General features: G+C 40.2%; 1 long non-coding RNA gene across 1 annotated transcript in view; it reads right to left on the reverse strand.

Moving 5' to 3' along the window:
• LOC118024738 overlaps positions 1-2,510 on the reverse strand; it is a 115,547-nt gene extending 113,037 nt beyond the window's left edge. The window contains exon 1 of the long non-coding RNA XR_004683194.1: positions 1,207-2,510. This is a non-coding gene — a long non-coding RNA (uncharacterized LOC118024738). The remainder of the gene's footprint in view (positions 1-1,206) is intronic.
• Between the last annotated feature and the right edge of the window lie 18,943 nt (positions 2,511-21,453).

The raw sequence follows: 21,453 nt of genomic DNA on the forward strand, positions 1-21,453 counted from the left end.
CACAGAGTGCAATGAAAAAAGGAAGAATCTACCAAAGAACAGAACGCCGGGTTACCAGATTGACCAAGAAATTCCCTCCTCTATCAGGGATCAGCTGACCAACTTTCTGACCTACAGTATGTGATAAGCCTCATGGAAACGGGACTATAGTATATTATTTACCAATATCTACTTCTCCAAAGAGAAGGTTTATACCATCGACACCTCACAGTGTGCTGGATTATCCACATGGGTGTGGATACATGTATAATTTAGACATATATCAAAAGACAAGGAGAGGCTACGTGCCCACGTGGCCAAGAGAGTTACATACCAGCTAAGGAGGAATACTGGACTTGAACCTTCTCCTTTTGGGTGAGTTTTATGTATGGAAAAGCAGATGTGTGATTTATTTTGAATAGCAAGGGACCTACTTTCTAGGATGCCTGTCATTTTCAGCCCGGCATTCATTTCTCCTCCTTCTGGGAAGAAGACCCCGACTTTCCTTTGGAAACTACCCCACCTCCTGTCTCATTTCTACAGATTGGATTGGATTGACTCAATGAACCCTGAGTAGCCTAAGCCAATAGGAGAGATTCCATTCCCCTGTTTATTCAAATTGTTGGCAGAATTAAATTCCTTGTGTTTATAGGACTGAGGTCCCCATTTGTTGGCTGAGTGTCAGCTGAGGGCCATTCCCAGCTTCTCAAGGTCACCTGCATTACTTAATTTGGGGTCCCCTTCCTCCATCATTAAAACCAGCAACATCAGGTTGAATCCTTTCCATGCTTGAAGTGCCCCCTCTTTTTTCTTCTGTCATTATCTCTCTGACTTTTCTGTCTTCCTCTTCTACATTTAAGTATGCCTGTGCTTAGATTGAGCCCATCTGGATAATCCAAGGTATTCTCTTCTCACAGTCCATACCCTTAATCAGATCTGCAAAGTCTCTTTTACCATTAAGAAACATATTCATATGATCCAGATATTCTAATATAGACATTTTGGGGAAGGGATGTATTCTTCTACCTGCTACAGCATTAGTACTACAATTTTTAACAGGATTTCAGTGGAATTTGTTTCAGATATAGAAATCGCAGTGTGAATGTTTATAAGAAGTGACTCCATCTACTCTTAAAATCAACCAAGCATGTTGTTCGTAACATTTACATGAAGTGAAAATAGTACTTGTTACCCCAGTCCACTGATGTGTGACGTGCACTACTTTACCTTTGAGTGACATCTCCAGTACACGGTGTTACTTATATGGGAGGCAGGTCTTAGGTCCTTCTTCCCTGTAACACAAGGGAATAAGTTCAGCAACAATGAAAATCTTCACTGTGGGTCACTAAAGTAAATAATCATGGATTATTCCTCTCTGCTTAATAGATCATCATATCCCTATGTCTAAATTCTATTTAGCTGGATATGACCAGCCCAGTGTGGTTTCTTAAAAAATATAGAAACCATCATCTTCATATCAAGGTTTGTCCTAATTTTCTTTACCTGGTCTATATCAATACCAGATGCATTGTTGTTTAATTTATTAAAATTCAAACCTATCTAAAAGGTGAATAAAAACGGAAAATAAACAGCACTGGGAATCAGGAGCAGAGTTCTGGTCTCTACTTTGCCTGTGTCCTTGGGCACACCACTTCATTCCACAGGTATTTCTTATTTACTAAATGAGAGCGGTAAGAGAAAATAATTTCTTAGGTCATTTCCAGCTCTGGACGTCTATATATTATTAACTATACCAGATATAGAATCTAAAGAATCTTTTGAAATCCCTCACTCTTGTCGAATTTGCCAATTGAATCAGGACCCAATGCAATAACTCTCTTTTAATATTTAAAAACACACAAGAATAAACACTTTAAAATTCTCAAAATAAAAAGTAAATAATGTTAACTGGACCTATCGTAAAGATTATTTCACAATATAGACACATATCAAATCATTATGTTGTACACCTGAAACTAATGTCAATTATATGTCAATAAAGTTAAATAAATAACATAATAATACTATTAGCTACTGAAAATTGCATTTTGCTTTTTACAGCTCATCTTCCGAACAATCACTTCTTTGGGCTCTTTTTATTTTTTTTTTTTAAGATTTTATTTCTTTGACAGAGAGAGAGAGAGAGTGCACAAGCAGGGGGAGTGGCAGCAGAGGCAGAGAGAGAAGCAGGCTCCTCGCTCAGCGGGGCTCGATCCCAGGACCCTGAGATAATGAATGACCTGAGCCGAAGGCAGACCCTTTACTGACTGAGCCACCCCGGCGTCCCCACTCCTCTGAGCTCTTGAAGAGAGTGTACCTTTCCTTTCCCCAGAAGAGGCAGGATATTATAATTGACAGGTGAGCAGGCTTTGTCTACTCCACACAACCAGCATTCAATGCCCGGGCTCCTATTTAGTAGCTGTATAATCGTGGAAAGGCTACTTAACTCCTCATGTTTCAGTTTCCTCGTCTATAAGATAAAAACGATCATTTTTTATTGTATCTTTATGAGATGATGAACGTTATCATAACTTACTATGGATATCACTTCATAATGTATGTGAGTTAAACCTTCATGCTAACACCTGAAACTCATAGAGGGATGTACGCCAATTATATCTCAATAAAACTGGGAAAAATTAAAATAATCGTAACTATTCCACAAGTAATGGAGGGGAGTGAGTGAATTAATACAAGGTTCTCACTACAGAACCTGACATGTAACAAACCCTCCATAAATGAGAGCTATTACTATTGTAAGACTCACAGAGTCATTTTTTTTATAATTGAAGGGTCTATCTTGAGATGGTCAAAAGGCCCATTCTCGAATTTGAACCTATTTCCAAATGCCTAGGGTTCTCCAGCCTGGAATAAGTATCCAACAGAAATTACAGCAAAGATGACAAGGAAAAATACACATAAAGGGGGACTTCTTAACTGTAGCGGTAAAGCTTAGTAGGGTTAAAGTTGTTTTTTTCCTGTTTGCATTTTAAGCATCTGAGAGTTTGAAAGCAAGACTTGGAGCTGTTGGAACAAATTCCCTGCTTGCAAAATTAAGCCTTCTGATTCCATACTGAAAACTGGAGGGCTGGGGTGAGGTCACTGCTGAGCAGTCTCTAACATGTGCTGTGAGGCTCTAGACATTGGCTCTCAGGGATGTTCAGCCGGGACCCGATGCGGATTCTGGGGTTGAAGCGCAGCTTCTGAAAAGGCACCATTGTGCCTCCCCACAAACATTAGACTTCCACCCGCATTTGTACGTCGGTGGCACCTGCAAGCTGAAAGTGCATCCCCACGTGCCGCTCTTTAAAGGGTGATCCTGACAGCCCAGGTGTTCTCTGCCGGAACAGTCCAGGAGCATCTGCGAGGATTGGTGCAAATCGTGGCTTCTTCTGGGACTCCCCCAGATGAAAAAAAAACCCTCGTTAAAACAAAACAAAACAAACACAACAACAACAACAAAAACTTGGTAGTTATAGATTAAGACAAAGACGATACTGATTAGAAGAAACATGTGTGTGTCTATTAAGTACCAGCACTTTAGGTACGTCGTGTAATGCCATCCTTACCACTAATCAGTAAGGCAGGAATATCATGGCCATCTTCTGTGGAAGAAAAGCAAGGAACACCTGGCCGAAGCCACTGGCCCAGGGTCAGGACCTTCTTTAAACCCCTGCCTCTCTGCGTTCGGAGACCCTGATATTGACCAGGGTGCTAGATTGCCTCCAGAAAGACCGCAGGGAGGGCCCCTTCCACCGCTCCTGGCCTCGCCCCCAGAGGGTGTCTCTCCCTTGTCTCATTTGTCTTTCGCATCCAGCTTCACATTCGCTATTTGTGTTTACTTATGAAGGGCTTCGCTTCAGTGATTAAGGACCTAAAGCAGATAATTACCCTGTGATTTGCAAGCAGTGCGGTGGCTGGTATTTCTTGAAGTAGGATGGCTGTATAAATATTACCTGTGTGCTGTGTCAGCTTATTGCCCACCTTGAGAGCAATCTCCCTGTTAGTTTTATGGCACATTAAGTCTCCTTTTGGAATGAATTGAGTTTGTATGAGTGGGATTGGTTACATCAGAATAAAAGAGTAAACAGTGGGGATGACTGGAAAAGCTATAAAACAGAAGCATTAGGGAAAGGGAAAGGAGGGGTAGGAAGGAAGGGGAGGCCCCGAAAGGAGAGGTTCAAAATGATAACCTAATAGAAATGGGGTGACTGCCTGAGCAGATAATACTTAATGCAGAGAGTGTGACTGTTCTGGAGAATGGTGAGTCAGAGGATGGAATAACACTTAGCTCTACAGGAAGGAAATTATTTGGGGAAGTGAGAGGGGAGACGAGAAACATTACTATTTATTAAATGTCTACCATGTGTTTCTCCCTGTACCTTCCAGCCAGCATGAAAGCCCAACCAGACGCCCCTTGCAGTCTGTCGACTTGCCCCCCACGGGCTGTACCATCACCAAAGCCATCAGGGGAAATGAGGCACCACATGCCAAGCACTTCCCACACCATATCGGCCCTCTTAGGTATATTTTCTCTGCTCACGTTTGAACTGTTTGAAGCCAGAACGCAACTCATGTATCTTGGTATACCTAGTAACCGGCACGAAGTTCTCAATAAGCATTTGTTGATTCAAAAGAAAATAAAGCAAATGCACCAAGCAAGAAAAGCCTCTCTATGCAAGAGTCGGACTGGATTTCTTGGGACGGATGTCAGGATAAGACGCAAGCCATTCAAACACAGTTTCATTTACTAAAGTTAGGATACTGGGGGCACCAAATTTGATCAGAGTCCCTAACTGAAATAATCTATTGATTTGGAGATTGATTTGTGTTATAGGTATGAAATTATAATACTCAGAACAAGAAATGCAATATTTCTTCTATTTATCACTACAGAGGGGTCTCTATGATGTATCATTAAGTGAAAAAATGCAAGGTAGAGAAAAGTCTTTAAAAAGAGTACACAAGATGGGGGGCGGAGCAAGATGGCAGAGGAGTAGGAGACCTGGATTTCGTCTCCTCTCAGGAATTCAGCTGGATAGGGATCAAACCATTCTGAACACCTACAAACTCAACAGGAGATAGAAGAAAAGAATAGCAACAACTCTCTGAACAGAAAAGCGACCACTTTCTGGAAGGTAGGACGTGCGGAGAAGTGAATCCGAGGCGATATTCGGGAGGATAGACGGCGGGGGAGGGGCCTCCATCGGCCGCTTCTGGCAAGTGATAGAGCCGCGGAGCACAAAATCGGAACTTTTAGAAGTCTGCTCCGCCGAGGGACGTCACTCTGGTGGCTAAGCGGGGGGTGGAACCCTCCGGGACAGTGTGGTCTCAGGACCCTCGGGGTCACAGAAAGACCGGGGTGCCTGAGTGCGGCAGAGCTCCCAGGTATCGGAGCCGGGAAGCCAGCTGCAGAGGCGGAGCCCAGGCGCGGGCTCTCAGCTCGGGGTCGCCATTGACCGTGATCCGCGGCACAGCCGGGCCACTGCTCCTCCAGCAGGGACCCAACAAGCGGCAGATCCGGGGACACGCACCTTCTTTCCCCAGGAGGAGCCGTGCGGGAGTGCACCACAGGGATCTGCTGGGTTTGGAGACTCCACCGGGGGTCAGGTGCCAGAGATAGAAACGCGCGGTCACAGGCCGGGTGAGCACGGAGTGCGGCCGGAGACCGGGGAGACGGGAGTGACTGGAGGCTTTTCTCTGGGGGCTCACTGAGGAGCGGGGCCCCGAGTTCTCGGCTCCTCCGGGGCGGAGATTGGGAGGCCGCCATTTTCACTATCCGCCTCCAAAGCTGTACGGGAAGCTCGCAGGGAACAAAAGCCCCGGAGAGCAAACCCAAGCAGATTACTTATCCAGGAGGGGGCAAGGGCGGGGCAATTCCGCCTCCGGCAGAGACATTTGGAAAACAAGGCAAAAGGCCCCTCCCCAGAAGGTCGGCGAGAACAGTCAGCCAAGACCAAGTTTACCGATCAATGAGAACGGCAGAACTCCAGCACTGGGGGAATACTGCACATAGAATTCACGGCTTTTTTACCATGATTCTTTAGTCTTTCAAAGTTAATTTTTTTTAACAGTCTTTTTGTCTTATTATTTCTTTTTGAATTTTTTTTTCCCTTTTTCAAACAACATCTTATCAATCCCTTTTTAAAAAAAAAAACAAAACATTTTTATTTTTCATTTTTAGAGTCATATTCTATCCCTTCATAGTAGTTACCCATATTTTTGGCTTATATATATAAGTTGTTCTCTCTTTAAAATTTTGAGATAGTTTCTTCTAACAGATTAAAATATACCCTAAATCTCTAGTATATGGTGCTTTCTATTCCCCTGCCTGATCACATCCTCTCCCTTTTTTTTTTCTTTTTAAATCCTCTTCTTTCTTTTTTCAAACAACTTCTTATCAATTCCTTTTATAACATTTTTTATAATTTCCATTTTTACAGTCATATTCCATCCCTTCATCATATCAACCCTTATTTTTGTACATATATAAGTTTTTCTTTCTTTAAAATTTTGGGAGGCACTTTCTTCTAAAAGACCAAAATACACCCCAAATCTAGTGTGTGGCACTGATCTATATACTATATAGATCATATTTGATCACATTCTGGTTTTCCTTTTGTTGTTGTTGTTTTGTTTTGTTTGTTTTTGTTTTTATCTTTATCTTTTTTTTTTTCTTTTTCTTTTTTCTCTCTTTCCCTTTCTTTTCCCACTGCTTCAGGTCTTTTCTGATTTGTTTAGAGTATATTTTCTGGGGATGTGGTTACTCTGCTAGCATTTTGTTCTCTCATTAATCTATTCTCCTCTGTACAAAATGACAAGACGGAAAAAATCACCTCAACAAAAAGAACAAGAGCTAGTACCGACTGCCAGGGAACTACTCAATACGGACATTAGTACGATGTCAGATCTAGAGTTCAGAATCATCACTTTAAAGATACTAGCTGGGCTTGAAAAAAAATATGGAAGTTATTAGAGAAACCCTTTCTGGAGAAGTAAAAGAGCTAAAATCCAACCAAGTAGAAATCAAAAAGGCTATTAATGAGGTGCAATCAAAAATGGGGGCGCTAACTGCTAGAATAAATGAGGCAGAAGAGAGAATCAATAATATAGAAGATGAAATGATGGAAAATAAAGAAGCTCAGAAAAAGAGAGATAAACAACTACTGGATCACGAGGGCAGAATTCGAGAGATAAGCGATACCATAAGATAAAACAACATTAGAATAATTGGGATCCCAGAAGAAGAAGAAAGAGAGAGAGGGGCAGAAGGTATAATGGAGCAAATTATAGCAGAGAACTTCCCTAATTTGGGGAAGGAAACAGGCATGAAAATCCAGGAAGCACAGAGAACCCCTCTCAAAATCAATAAAAATAGGTCAACTCCCCGACATCTAATAGTAAAACTTACGAGTCTCATAGACAAAGAGAAAATCCTGAAAGCAGCTCGGGAGAAGAGATATGTAACCTACAAGGGTAGAAACATTACACTGGCAACAGACCTATCCACAGAGACCTGGCAGGCCAGAAAGGACTGGCAGGATATATTCAGAGCACTAAATGAGAAAAATATGCAGCCAAGAATACTCTATCCAGCTAGGCTGTCATTGAAAATTGAAGGAGAGATAAAAAGCTTCCAGGACAAACAAAAACTAAAGGAATTTGCAAACACAAAACCAGCCCTACAGGAAATCTTGAAAGGGGTCCTCTAAGCAAAGAGAGACCCTAAAAGCAACATAGACCAGAAAGGAACACAGACAATATATGGTAACAGTCACCTTACAGGCAATACAATGGCACTAAATTCCTATCCTTCAATAGTTACCCTGAATGTAAATGGGCTAAACGCCCCAATCAAAAGACACACGCTAACAGACTGGATTAAAAAACAAGATCCATCGATATGCTGTCTGCAAGAGACTCATTTTAGAACCAAAGACACCCCCAGATTGAAAGTGAGGGGGTGGAAAACCATTTACCATGCTAATGGACACCAAAAGAAAGCTGGGGTGGCAATCCTTATATCAGACAAATTAGATTTTAAACCAAAGACTGTAATAAGAGATGAGGAAGGACACTATATCATACTTAAAGGATCTATCCAACAAGAAGATCTAACAATTGTAAATATCTATGCCCCTAACATGGGAGCAGCCAATTATATAAGGCAATTAATAACAAAAGCAAAGAAACACATCGACAACAATACAATAATAGTGGGGGACTTTAACATCCCCCTCACTGAAATGGACAGATCGTCTAAGCAAAAGATCAACAAGAAAATAAAGACTTTAAATGACACACTGGACCAAATGGACTTCACAGACATATTCAGAACATTCCACCCCAAAGCAACGGAATACACATTCTTCTCTAGTGCCCATGGAACATTCTCCAGAATCGATCACATCCTAGGTCATAAATCAGGTCTCAACCGGTACCAAAAGATTGGGATCATTCCCTGCCTATTTTCAGACCACAATGGTTTGAAACTAGAACTCAATCACAAGAGGAAAGTCGGAAAGAACTCAAATACATGGAGGCTAAGGAGCATCCTACTGAAGAATGAATGGGTCAACCAGGAAATTAAAGAAGAATTAAAAAATTTCATGGAAACCAATGAAAATGAAAACACAACTGTTCAAAATCTTTGGGATGCAGCCAAGGCAGTCCTAAGAGGAAAGTATATAGCAATACAAGCCTTTCTCAAGAAACAAGAAAGGTCTCAAGTACACAACCTAACCCTACACCTAAAGGAGCTGGAGAAAGAACAGCAAATAAAGCCTAAACCCAGCAGGAGAAGAGAAATCATAAAGATCAGAGCAGAAATCAATGAAATAGAAACTAAAAGAACAGTAGAATAGATCAACAAAACTAGGAGCTGGTTCTTTGAAAGAATTAACAAGATTGATAAACCCCTGGCCAGACTTATCAAAAAGAGAAGAGAAATGACCCAAAACAACAAAATCATGAATGAAAGAGGAGAGATCACAACCAACACCAAAGAAATACAAACAATTATAAGAACATATTATGAGCAACTCTATGCCAGCAAATTAGATAACCTGGAAGAAATGGAGGCATTCCTAGAGATGTATCAACTACCAAAACTGAACCAGGATGAAATAGAAAACCTGAACAGACCTATAACCACTAAGGAAAATGAAGCAGTCATCAAAAATCTCCCAAAAAACAAAAGCCCAGGGCCAGATGGCTTCCCAGGGGAATTCTACCAAACATTTCAAGAAGAATGAATACCTATTCTTCTGAAACTGTTCCAAAAAATAGAAACGGAAGGAAAACTTCCAAACTCATTTTATGAGACCAGCATTACCTTGATCCCAAAACCAGACAAAGACCCCATCCAAAAGGAGAATTACAGACCAATATCCCTGATGAACATGGATGCAAAAATTCTCACCAAAATACTAGCCAATAGGATCCAACAGTATATTAAAAGGATTATTCACCATGACCAAGTGGGATTTATCCCTGGGCTGCAAGGTTGGTTCAACATCCGCAAATCAATCAATGTGATACAATACATTAACAAAAGAAAGACCAAGAATCATATGATCCTCTCAATAGATGCAGAAAAAGCTTTTGACAAAGTACAGCATCCTTTCTTGATCAAAACTCTTCAGAGTATAGGGATCGAGGGTACATACCTCAATATCATAAAAGCCATCTATGAAAAACCTACAGCAAATATTATTCTCAATGGGGAAAAACTGAGAGCTTTCCCCCGAAGGTCAGGAACGCGGCAGGGATGTTCACTATCTCCACTGCTATTCAACATAGTATTGGAAGTCCTAGCCACAGCAATCAGACAACAAAAAGAAATCAAAGGCATCCAAATTGGCAAAGAAGAAATCAAACTCTCACTCTTTGCAGATGATATGATACTTTATGTGGAAAACCCAAAAGACTCCACCCCAAAACTGCTAGAACTCATACAGGAATTCAGTCAAGTGGCAGGATATAAAATCAATGCACAGAAGTCAGTGGCATTCCTATACACCAACAACAAGACAGAAGAAAGAGAAATTAAGGAGTCCATCCCATTTACAACTGCACCCAAAAACATAAGATACCTAGGAATAAATCTAACCAAAGAGACAAAGGATCTATACTCAGAAAACTATAAAATACTCATGAAAGAAATTGAGGAAGACACAAAGAAATGGAAAAACATTCCATGCTCATGGATCGGAAGAACAAATATTGTGAAGATGTCAATGCTACCTAGAGCAATCTACACATTCAATGCAATTCCCATCAAAATACCATCCACTTTTTTCAAAGAAATGGAACAAATCATCCTAAAATTTGTATGGAACCCGAAAAGACCCCGCATAGCCAGAGGAATATTGAAAAAGAAAAGCAAAGCCGGCGGCATCACAATTCCGGACTTCAAGCTCTATTACAAAGCTGTCATCATCAAGACGGCATGGTAGTGGCACAAAAACAGACACATAGATCAATGGAACAGAATAGAGAGCCCAGAAATGGACCCTCAACTCTATGGTCAACTAATCTTCGACAAAGCAGGAAAGAATATCCAATGGAACAAAGACAGTCTCTTCAACAAATGGTGTTGGGAAAATTGGATAGCCACATGCAGAAGAATGAAACTGGACCATTTCCTTACACCACACACAAAAATAGACTCCAAATGGTTGAAAGACCTCAATGTGAGACAGGAGTCCATCCAAATCCTAAATCCTAAAGGAGAACACAGGCAGCAACCTCTTTGACCTCAGCCGAAGCAACTTCTTCCTAGAAACATCGCCAAAGGCAAAGGAAGCAAGGGCAAAAATGAACTGTTGGGACTTCATCAAGATAAAAAGCTTTTGCAAAGCAAAGGAAACAGTCAACAAAACCAAAAGACAACCGACAGAATGGGAGAAGATATTTGCAAATGACATATCAGATAAAGGGCTAGTATCCAAAATCTATAAAGAACTTACCAAACTCAACACCCAAAGAACAAATGATCCAATCAAGAAATGGGCAGAAGACATGAACAGACATTTTTCCAAAGAAGACATCCAAATGGCCAACAGACACATGAAAAAGTGCTCCATATTGCTCAGCATCAGGGAAATCCAAATCAAAACCTCAATGAGATACCACCTCACACCAGTCAGAATGGCTAAAATTAAAAAGTCAGGAAATGACAGATGTTGGCGGGGATGCGGAGAAAGGGGAACCCTCCTACACTGTTGGTGGGAATGCAAGCTGGTGCAGCCACTCTGGAAAACTGTATGGAGGTTCCTCAAAAAGTTGAAAATAGAGCTACCATATGATCCAGCAATTGCACTACTGGGTATTTACCCCAAAGATACAAAAGTAGGGATCCGAAGGGGTACGTGCACCCCGATGTTTATAGCAGCAATGTCCACAATAGCCAAACTGTGGAAAGAGCCAAGATGTGCATCAACAGATGACTGGATAAAGAAGAGGTGGTATATATATACAATGGAATATTATGCAGCCATCAAAAGGAATGAGATCTTGCCATTTGCAACGACGTGGATGGAACTGGAGGGTATTATGTTGAGTGAAATAAGTCAATCAGAGAAAGCGCTGTGAATTGTGCAAGACTGTTGAATCTCAGATCTGTACCTCTGAAACAAATAATGCAATATATGTTAAGAAAAAAAAGAAGAAGAAGAAGGTAGCGGGAGGGGAAGAATGAAGCGGGGGAAATCGGAGGAGTAGACGAACCATGAGAGGCGATGGACTCTGAAAAACAAACAGGGTTCTAGAGGGGAGGGGGGTGGGAGGATGGGTTAGCCTGGTGGTGGGTATTGAGGAGGGCACATTCTGCATGGAGCATTGGGTGTTATGCACAAACTGAATCATGGAACACTTCATCTAAAACTAATGATGTAATGTATGGGGATTAACATAAGAATAAAAAATAAATTAAAAAAAAAGAGTACACAATCATGTGTGCTGTTTGCTCATTTTACCAAATAATTGATAAATTGAAAAATAAATATAATGGTAACCTAAGGGAGGGAGGAAGAGAGTGTAAGCGACAGAAATTGAAGCTGGAAATCTCTAAATATATCTTGTTTTATATGTTTTATCACAGGATCAAATATTCAACATAAAGAGAAAATAAAAATAAAATGTAAAAAGCAGTTCCTAAAAATCAAGATCATAGTGAAGCAAAGGAACCTAGCTGTGTATTGAGTTAGTAGCATAGCTGTACATAAAAGAATTATTTCAATTAATGTAAAACATTATACTGAATAGCTCTAATAACATACATCCTAAAAACAGTGAGATTTTTTAAAGATTTTATTTATTTATTTGACAGAGAGAGAGAGCACGCACAAGTAGGCAGAGCAGTAGGCAGAGGGAGAAGCAGGCTTCCCATGGAGCAGGGAGCCCGATGCGGGGCTCGATCCCAGGACCCTGGGATCATGACCTGAGCCGAAGGCAGACGCTTAACGACTGAGCCACCCAGGCACCCCAAATAAAATTTTTTTTTTTTAAGATTTTATTTATTTAATTGACAGAGAGAGAGAGACAGCAAGAGAGAGAACACAAGCAGGGGGAGTGGGAGAGGGAGAAGCAGGCTTCCAGCTGAGCAGAGAGCCCGATGCGGGGCTCGATCCCAGGACCCCGGGATCATGACCTGAGCCGAAGGCAGCCGCTCAACCGACTGAGCCAACCAGGCGCCCCCAGTAAGATCATTTTTAAAAAAATCTTAATAACCATGCCTTCGAGGTAACATTGATAGCATTCGAGGGAGATAGTCATGAATTTTGGAACTTCACACATTAATTATTATGTTGGTGACACTAGAAACCAAGTTTTTGACGTAACAGAATGTTCTATAGATCTAAGATTGAAGAGATTAAGTCTAAAACTTAGTAACTCTAAATTTTAATTGGAAGTATGCATTTTATCTTAAATATAAATATATGTAAATAAATACCCATGTATATGTGTGCATTGACCCATGGTTTCGTATATGTGCACACATGGATCATGTGTACCTGCATATACATAAACATACATACCCCCCCACCCCCCACCCCCAATTCTGTTCACTGGAAAGGTCTAGAAACAGTGGAACAATGAGTACCCCTACCAGATTCTGGTCTTAAATAACCAGGCTCTTGGAGAAATTCTTTTATTTTAGATCTTGAACAAGAGTTGTACAAGATTAGCTAATAACGTCTCATCATACCATAAAACAGGGAAGTATTCAAAGACCATGTTGCAAGAAAAAAACAAAACAAAACAAAAAAATAAAACAAAAAACCCCACAAAGGCTATGTTGCTTTTTTACTTACATATCCTAGAAGCAAAGAGAAATGATTTTTTATTAATCAGTTTTGTTTCTACTAGTATCTCCCATATTAGTATAACACACACACACACCCCATAAATATATGGTGGGAAACATAAACATGATTACATTTGAAGGGATAAAAAGAGTAAAGCCACTCAAAGTCCATTTAGATAAAAATTACCCTTGATGTCTGGCATAGGGTCTGCTAAATCCACTCTCAAGATTATTGTTATATGCTATTGATTAACTTGAAGCCTTGGCCATTCGTTGGCTTTTTATCTTTGGTTTCACATAAATGGTATTTTCAGTTGTTTTTGTTTTGCTCACATTCAGTGCTGTACTTTTCACTACCAAATTAAGCATGGAGTAATTTTTTATGACTCTACCAAAATCAATAAAAGGTTTATGTTGCCTTTAATACAAATTAAATATAGCAGAAACTGAATAGAATTAGCTGCAGGTTATTTCAATTATACAATTTATAATTATTAAAACCTCTCAGAATTTTAAAAAATTTTCCTTATTTTTAAAAATAACATTTTATATATTTGATGTTTTATTGGTGCATAAATGTTCACAATTGTTACCTCTTTATTGTGTGCTTTTAGTAGTATAAAATAACCAGCTTTTTCCCACTGAATGTTTCTTACCTTGAGTTCTACTGAGCTGGAATAAAAATTGTCACCAATGCCCTCATTTTCCTGGTGCATTTCTCTTAAGCAGCATAGGATTGAATTTTGCATTTTATCCAGTCAGCAAGTTTGATAACAGTTCCCCTCTACCTATAGAATTTCAGCAAAGATAAATACCCGTAACAGAAAAATTGTCCTTTTCAGCTCAGCTTTGATACAGTGAAGGGAAAGAGCCTGACTGCATACTCTGTTGCCTCTTAAAAAATGGATATTCCAACGTGGTCTGTGGACCTGCCTGCATCAGAATCACCTGAGGTGCTTGGCAGAAAGGTCAAGTGGGGGCTCTGCCTCAGGCACGGAGTCTGCATCTTTGGGGGATGGAGTCCTGGCATCTGCATTTTCAGCAGGTTCCCTGGGTGATTCTTGTGGTCATTGCAGCTTGAGAACCACTGACCAAAAGGCTAGTGAAAAGGCACACTAAATTCGCTTCTGATTTATATGGATGGATGGCTTTAAAAGGAAGGCTACCAAATGAACTTTTTCTGAGAGCACCTGGGAGGCTCAGTCAATTAAGCAAATGACTCTTGGTTTTGGCTCAGGTCATGATCTCAGGGTCCTGGGATGGAGCCCCGAGTCAGGCTCCATGCTCAGTGTGGAATCTGCTTGTCCCTCTCCCTTCCCTTGCTTGTGGGTGCTGTCTCTCTCTCTCTCTCTCTCTGTTTTTTTCTCCCTCTCTCTCAAATATATAAATAAATCTTTTTTAAAAATGAACTTTTTCTCTAGGCAGGAAGAGTTAAAGAGTTAATAAGAGGAATTTGGCAAGATTTACGGAGAAATTTGTTTTCCTATTCCCTCTCTCTCACTAAGTCAGAGTAGTGGAAGATAAGAGAGTGGTACCGTGTTCAAATTTGCCCTCCGTCCTGCTCTCCCGCATTTTTCTCCCACCTTGCCCAGATGTTTCCCATTTCTACCTTTCTTCTCTCATTAGTTGTTGCTGCTTTCCTATTTATATTTCATGATCCTGGCCTATGGGATCTTTCGTGTAAACAAACCAAGACTCTTTCTCAGATTTTTTTTCTTTTTTGCAAAAGAGAGAAAACACGTATCTGAAATAATAACAGTGTGTTAACATGCTCTGATTACACAATCAAGGTTTCTTCTTTTTTTTTCTTCCTATGCAACAGTTTCAATTTACCAGGCCAAATATCTCAGTACTTTTGCTGTCAGTCAATGAAGCTATAATATGTAATTCAATCATCATGATTTCTTTCCCCACTGAACAAACATTTACTGACTTTTTAGATTAATCTTTTGGCTGAAGAACTTGAAACATTGTCAAACACATAGTGGTGTATAATAACTAGATTGAGCCTCTTCCCTCTGCCCAAGGCATTAGTGAGGCAAATTTCTGTTTATTCACTTGGTTTTATTAGGTCAGGTCATCAAAATGGGATTCTGTGTAAGCTTTAAATGACATCTCAATTCATTGGGTACATTCCTAATGAAATTCTATACACTTTTCCCTTGGGAAATACTTCCCTTACAGGCCCTTATGAAGCCAAGTCACCAACAATGTCACCAAGAGGTTCAGAATATCTATTAGCAAATAAAGCTTGTGTTTAATCCTTAGAGACATTGCACAAATAAAGTAAATGGACTGTTAGAGAAAATATAGTTTACCCTTTAATTTTTACATGTAGAAAAACTGAGTGCCCACTGATGGGAAATTTCTTGCTCAAGGCTAAATCGTAAGTAACAAGGCTTAGAAAAGTATGGAGTTCTTAGTTTAGTGTTGCATTGGTTGCACCATGCTGTGAATGGGATGTGTCAGAATATTCTTTTTCACGAGTCAGTAACACTTTTCTTTGGACCACTGATTCTTTACCTGTTTGCAAAGACCGTTACGCATGTGTTCCACAATGAATTCCTTAACCCTCTATTTCTCCCATCCCTATGACCATCAACAAGTCCTGTCAACACTACTCTTCAAATAGATCCCAAATGCAACCACTTGCCCTAGTTCCAGGCCCCAAGGTCTTTTGCTGTGATATTGTGATTTATCATAAGAAATGTATATTTGGGGGGATGCCTGGGTGGTTCAGTAGGTTAAGCCTCCAACTCTTGTTTTTGGCTCAGATCATGATTTAGTGTTGTGAGATCAAGCTCCACTTCAGGCTCACATGCTGGGCGTGGAAACTGCTTGGGATTCTCTCTCTTCCTCTGCCCCTCCCCACCTTCTCTCTTTAAAAAAAAAAAAGAAATATATATTTGGTCTTTTTGCTGTCATTGGCAGAGAGATCCAAAAACACTTGGAGTTATCCTAAGTGATAAGAGCAAGAATGGTATCCTTTATTATGTTAATGAGATGACTTGAGGGACTGTGTTTGCCTTGGAAGCCATTGGAGAGTTGGAACTTTCAGTCCCTCCTCCCTCCTCCCCAACACACAGGCTTCCAGGGAGGGAAGAGGGGCGGGAGGTCAATCACCAGTGGCCGATGATTTAATCCATTATGCCTCTGTACTGAAGCCTCCATAAAAACCCCAAAGGGCAGAGTTCAGAGAGATTCTGGGTTAGTGAACAAATGAAGGTGCTGGGAAAACCGAGCCTGGAGAAGGCAAGGAAGCTTGTGAGCCCTTTCCCCAAGCCTTGCCTTAGGCATCTCTTCCATCTGCCTGTTCCTGAGTTATATCTTTTTTTATAATAGATCAGTGATCTAGTGAGTAATGAGGTTTTTCTGAGTTCTGTGAGCTGCTCTGGCAAATTAATTGAACCCACTGAGGGGCTTGTGGGAACCTCTGATCTACAGCCAGTGGATCAGAAGTACAAGTCACAACCTGAGCTTAGAATTGGCATCTGAAGTACTGGTCAGAGGGAGGCTTGTGGGACTCAGCCCTGCCCCTGTGGAATCGGATGCTGCCTCCAGGCAGACAGCGTCAGAACTGAGTTGAATTGTAGGACAACCAGTTGGGATCCTGAGCATTGCTTGTGGGGAACCCCATTACACACACACGCACACACTGGGGAATTGGTTATCAGAACACCTGTTACCTGCCTCAGCTGCAGCTGTCACTTTTCCCAGGTGATCTCCCCACTTCTACTCTCCATGGTCTCCCTACCACTGTCACCCGGGTCAGTTCTCTACCCTGGAGCCCAAGTCAGTGATCTCAAAATGACAGCCTTCGATGAAAACACCAAATGGATTCCCTATCCCTCTTGGAATAGAACCCCAACTTGTTATCCCAGCCTACAAGGCTTGATAGCATCTGATTTATGCCCATCTCCCTGACCTCATCTCTTACCACCCTCCCTCTGGCATGTTGAACTAGAGGCACCCAGGTCTCTTATGGTTCCTCAGACATGCCAAGCTCATTTGCTTCTGGACCTTTGCACTTGTTATTAGCTCTGCCAGAAATGCTCTTCCTTCAGGCTCCACTGGTTCATTCCTTTGCTTTGTTCTACACCCTCTTTAAATGTTATATCATTACAGAAAACAAACTGGTGGTTGCCAGAGGGGAGGGAATTAGGGGAAATGGGTGAAACAGATGAAGGTGGATTAAGAGGTACAAATTTCTGGTTGTGAAATAAATAAGTCATGTGATGTATAGACTTGTCAAATCACTACGTTGCACACCTGAACTAATGTGACATTGTGTGTCAACTACACTTCCACCAAAAATAAATAAATAAGCAGCAGAGATGAAAAATACAGCATAGGGAATATAGTCAATAACATTGTAATAACTTTGTATGGTGATTACACTTACCACGCTGAGCACTGAGTCATTTATAGAATTGTCGAATCAATACATTGTATACCTGCAACTAATATAACATTGCATGTCAATTATACCTCAATCATACTTTTTTTAAGAGTTACATCATAAACAGGGCCTATTCTGATCACCTGATCTCAAAGAGCTACCCTCTCCTCATCAACTATTCCGTTACCTTACTCTACTTTAATCTTCTCCTCAACACTTATCTATATGATACTTAATCACATATTCATATATTTGTCACTCTCCAACTAAAATATAAGCCTCCCAAGAACATGAATTTATTTACTGTGCTCGTCTTTGATGTCTGGCTATCAGGAGCATCACCTGGCATGTACAAAGACCCTAATTAATATTTATCAAATAAATAAACATCATTATTTCCTTTACAGCCTGGTAAAAGCAAGAGGACATACACCCATATGCATACATACACAGCACACACACACACACAGATGCAAACACACAAATGCACAACTCTCTCTGGTCAGAACACACTTGAAGTGATATAGTCAATTCTGGGTATACTTTCGGAGATTGAAGAAGCCAGGCTATTTAAAAAAAGCAAAGAATGATTAAGAACATAATGAAAACATCATTAAAAACCTGAAAATCTGCTACTTGAAGGAGAAGTAAACAGAGCATGGAGAGAGTCAAGACAGATGGAAATTTTGGAATAAAAGTTACAGGAAAACAGATTTCAGCTCCACTGTAAGAAAGGATTTTCTTTTTTTTTTATTCTTATGTTAATCCCCATACATTACATCATTAGTTTTAGATGAAGTGTTCCATGATTCATTGTTTGTGCATAACACCCAGTGCTCCATGCAGAATGTGCCCTCCTCAATACCCACCACCAGGCTAACCCATCCTCCCACCCCCCTCCCCTCTAGAACCCTCAGTTTGTTTTTCAGAGTCCACCGTCTCTCATGGTTCGTCTACCCCTCCGATTTCCCCCGCTTCATTCTTCCCCTCCCGCTACCTTCTTCTTCTTCTTGTAAGAAAGGATTTTCAAAAGACATAAGTCGGGGCGCCTGGGTGGCTCAGTCATTGAGCGTCTGCCTTCGGCTCAGGTCATGATCCCAGGGTCCTGGGATCGAGCCCCGCATCAGGCTCCCTGCTCCGCGGGAAGCCTGCTTCTCCCTCTCCCACTCCCCCTGCTTGTATTCCCTCTCTCGCTGTGTATCTCTCTGTCAAATAAATAAATAAAATCTTAAAAAAAAAAAAAAGACATAAGTCACCAAAGGTAGACTACAGTAGGCTACAGTGTGTAGTGAGTCCTGCGTCACTTCAGGTATGCAAGCACAGCCTGGACCATCAGTGATGAGCACAACTAGGGAAGGAGCTTTGGCATTAGCAGATAGCTGCGGGTGGTAGTCTGAGTGGGCCTTTCCAGCCCCAGCATGTTCTAACACAGGGATTCCACCTATGTTATCACTGCTCAGAATACTGCAGACACTCTTTCTTAGAAACTACTTTGAAAATCTATGACTTATTCCTTAGAATATATTCATTAGCAACAAACTCAAGTTTACTGAAGAAAGTGTTTATACATGTTTATACATTTTCTAGTTTCAAAACTTGTTTATACATTTTCTAGTTTCAAAAACAGCGGTTGTGACGGTAAATTAGCTATTTTATTTTGGCACGAATTGTGAAAAAATCCTTTTCTGAGGTTCTTCTTTTGAAGAACAAAGTTATCTGAACATGAAGATTCTACATGAATGAAAAACAAACAATGAGAGATACTAAAATCCTCAAGTTACATTATCATCTCTTGGATAACATTTGTTAACCTCCACAGTATATGCAAAGTGCTTTCACTAACACCTCATTCTACTCTCTCTTAACACGTTTAATAATAATAATAATATCATCAGTGTTTTTATTTTTCTAATGTGTGAACTGAAAATCACATATTAAGTTAAGTGGCCTTGTCCATAGTTACAAAACAGATCTTTTTCTAGAGTGAAGACCCTCACCAACACTTCAAAATTCCAGGCCCCAACAAACGTACATGGAAGAAATAATTCTAGGAGATTTACTTTTTATTTCCCCCTCAAGCCACTCGGTATAAGAAACCTCCTATTCAGCTTTCTTGTTGGACTGTTACAGCTATAAATCACAATAAAAATATCAAAGATTATTCCCCTCTCTCGTAATGTGGGCCAGTGTGGAAGGGAATGATGGATTTTCCATACACTTTATAAATTGTCACACCCTTGTTATTTTGTTTTCCAAGATCTATTTACATTCCATGGCTTTATGTTAAGCTTCGGTTACTAACTCACACATTTATTCTAAACTTAATTGAATTTTTATTACTTATGATAAAATTGGTGTTTTGCATTTTGCACAATATTTCTCTGCTGTGGGGCTTTCATAAGGTACATTTATACTTGAATCAGAGTCTGGGGCAATTAATTATTAATGAATGGAATAAAGATATTAATGTTTATCTGTAACAAATGAGAGGTTACATTTGTTCCCCTCAGTTGTCACAGCACGGCCTGGATTTTGACGCCCTTCCCTTGCCTTGATCAGTAAATCCCAGTCCCAGGACTACCATAGATAAATTATGTAATATTCGGACATTTCCAAATCAAGGTCTAAATCAAGGCCTGTATGTATGTGTGTGTGTATACATACATATGTGCTCGCTCATGTTTATACAGATATGCATACAAGTATATGCACTTTATACATATATACACATATACCTGCATACAGGTGTACATACCTAGATATGTATACACACATACATAAGGTGTCTCGCAATGATTTTCTCATCAAATGCACTACCCATTTACCCTGCAAAGTACAGAGACTCAGTCTTTGTCTCTTAGTTTTAAAGACGAAGAAACTAAGACCAAGAGATTTTAAGTGAATTACCTAAGATCACACAGCTAGTAAGTGGCAAAGGCAAGACTCAAACCCCTATCTCACTGATCCATCCAAAAAACCAAGTGCTCAGAAGCTAAAAGTGCTAACCCCCATGAATTTAGGGCTGACTCTGCACCAGGCACTCTGTATGTCTTATCTCATTTATTTCTCAAAACAGCCCGGTGAGGTAGATAACCTGTCCACCTATTACAGAGTCAAAAAACAAAACAAAACAAAACAAACTAAAAACAACAAGTAAAACAAAACCCTATTTGGGGAAAAGTCAAGTAACTTGCCCGCATAACTTCCAAATGACAAAGCGGTGACTTCACGCTTTCTGATTCCTATCTCAGTTCTCCTTCAAGTATCTTCCTGGTGTTTTTCCTCCCTGATAAGAATAAGAAGAAGAAGAAAAAAAAAAGGTTTAGTTAGTGAACATCAACTATTTGCTTAAACTATAAATATCTGTTTATATAATTGTCTACTCTCCTTTATGTCACCTTCCTAACCCAGAACCCCATCAGCTAATCAAACATCATTGTATTAGCTAGGGTGGAAGGGATAGAGAACAGGATGCATGACAACGATAACTTGGCATACAAAGAGTGTCTGGTAGTTGATGTTTTAAATTCCTGGTTGGCATGTTTCCTAAACCACATATTAGATTTTCCAATTACCGTTCCATATAGATTTCAATGAATAATCATGAAGTATCTATAATGCATTAAATGCTTTTATGCATACTGTCCCATGTAATTAACACAACAATTCTGTATGAAAGATTTTTTTTTATTCTTATGTTAATCCCCATACATTACATCATTAGTTTTAGATGAAGTGTTCCATGATTCATTGTTTGTGCATAACA

The sequence above is a fragment of the Mirounga leonina genome, unplaced genomic scaffold (genome assembly GCF_011800145.1).
Source record: "Mirounga leonina isolate KUSES-001 unplaced genomic scaffold, KU_Mleo_1.0 Mir_200, whole genome shotgun sequence".
Classification (NCBI taxonomy): Eukaryota; Metazoa; Chordata; class Mammalia; order Carnivora; family Phocidae; genus Mirounga; species Mirounga leonina.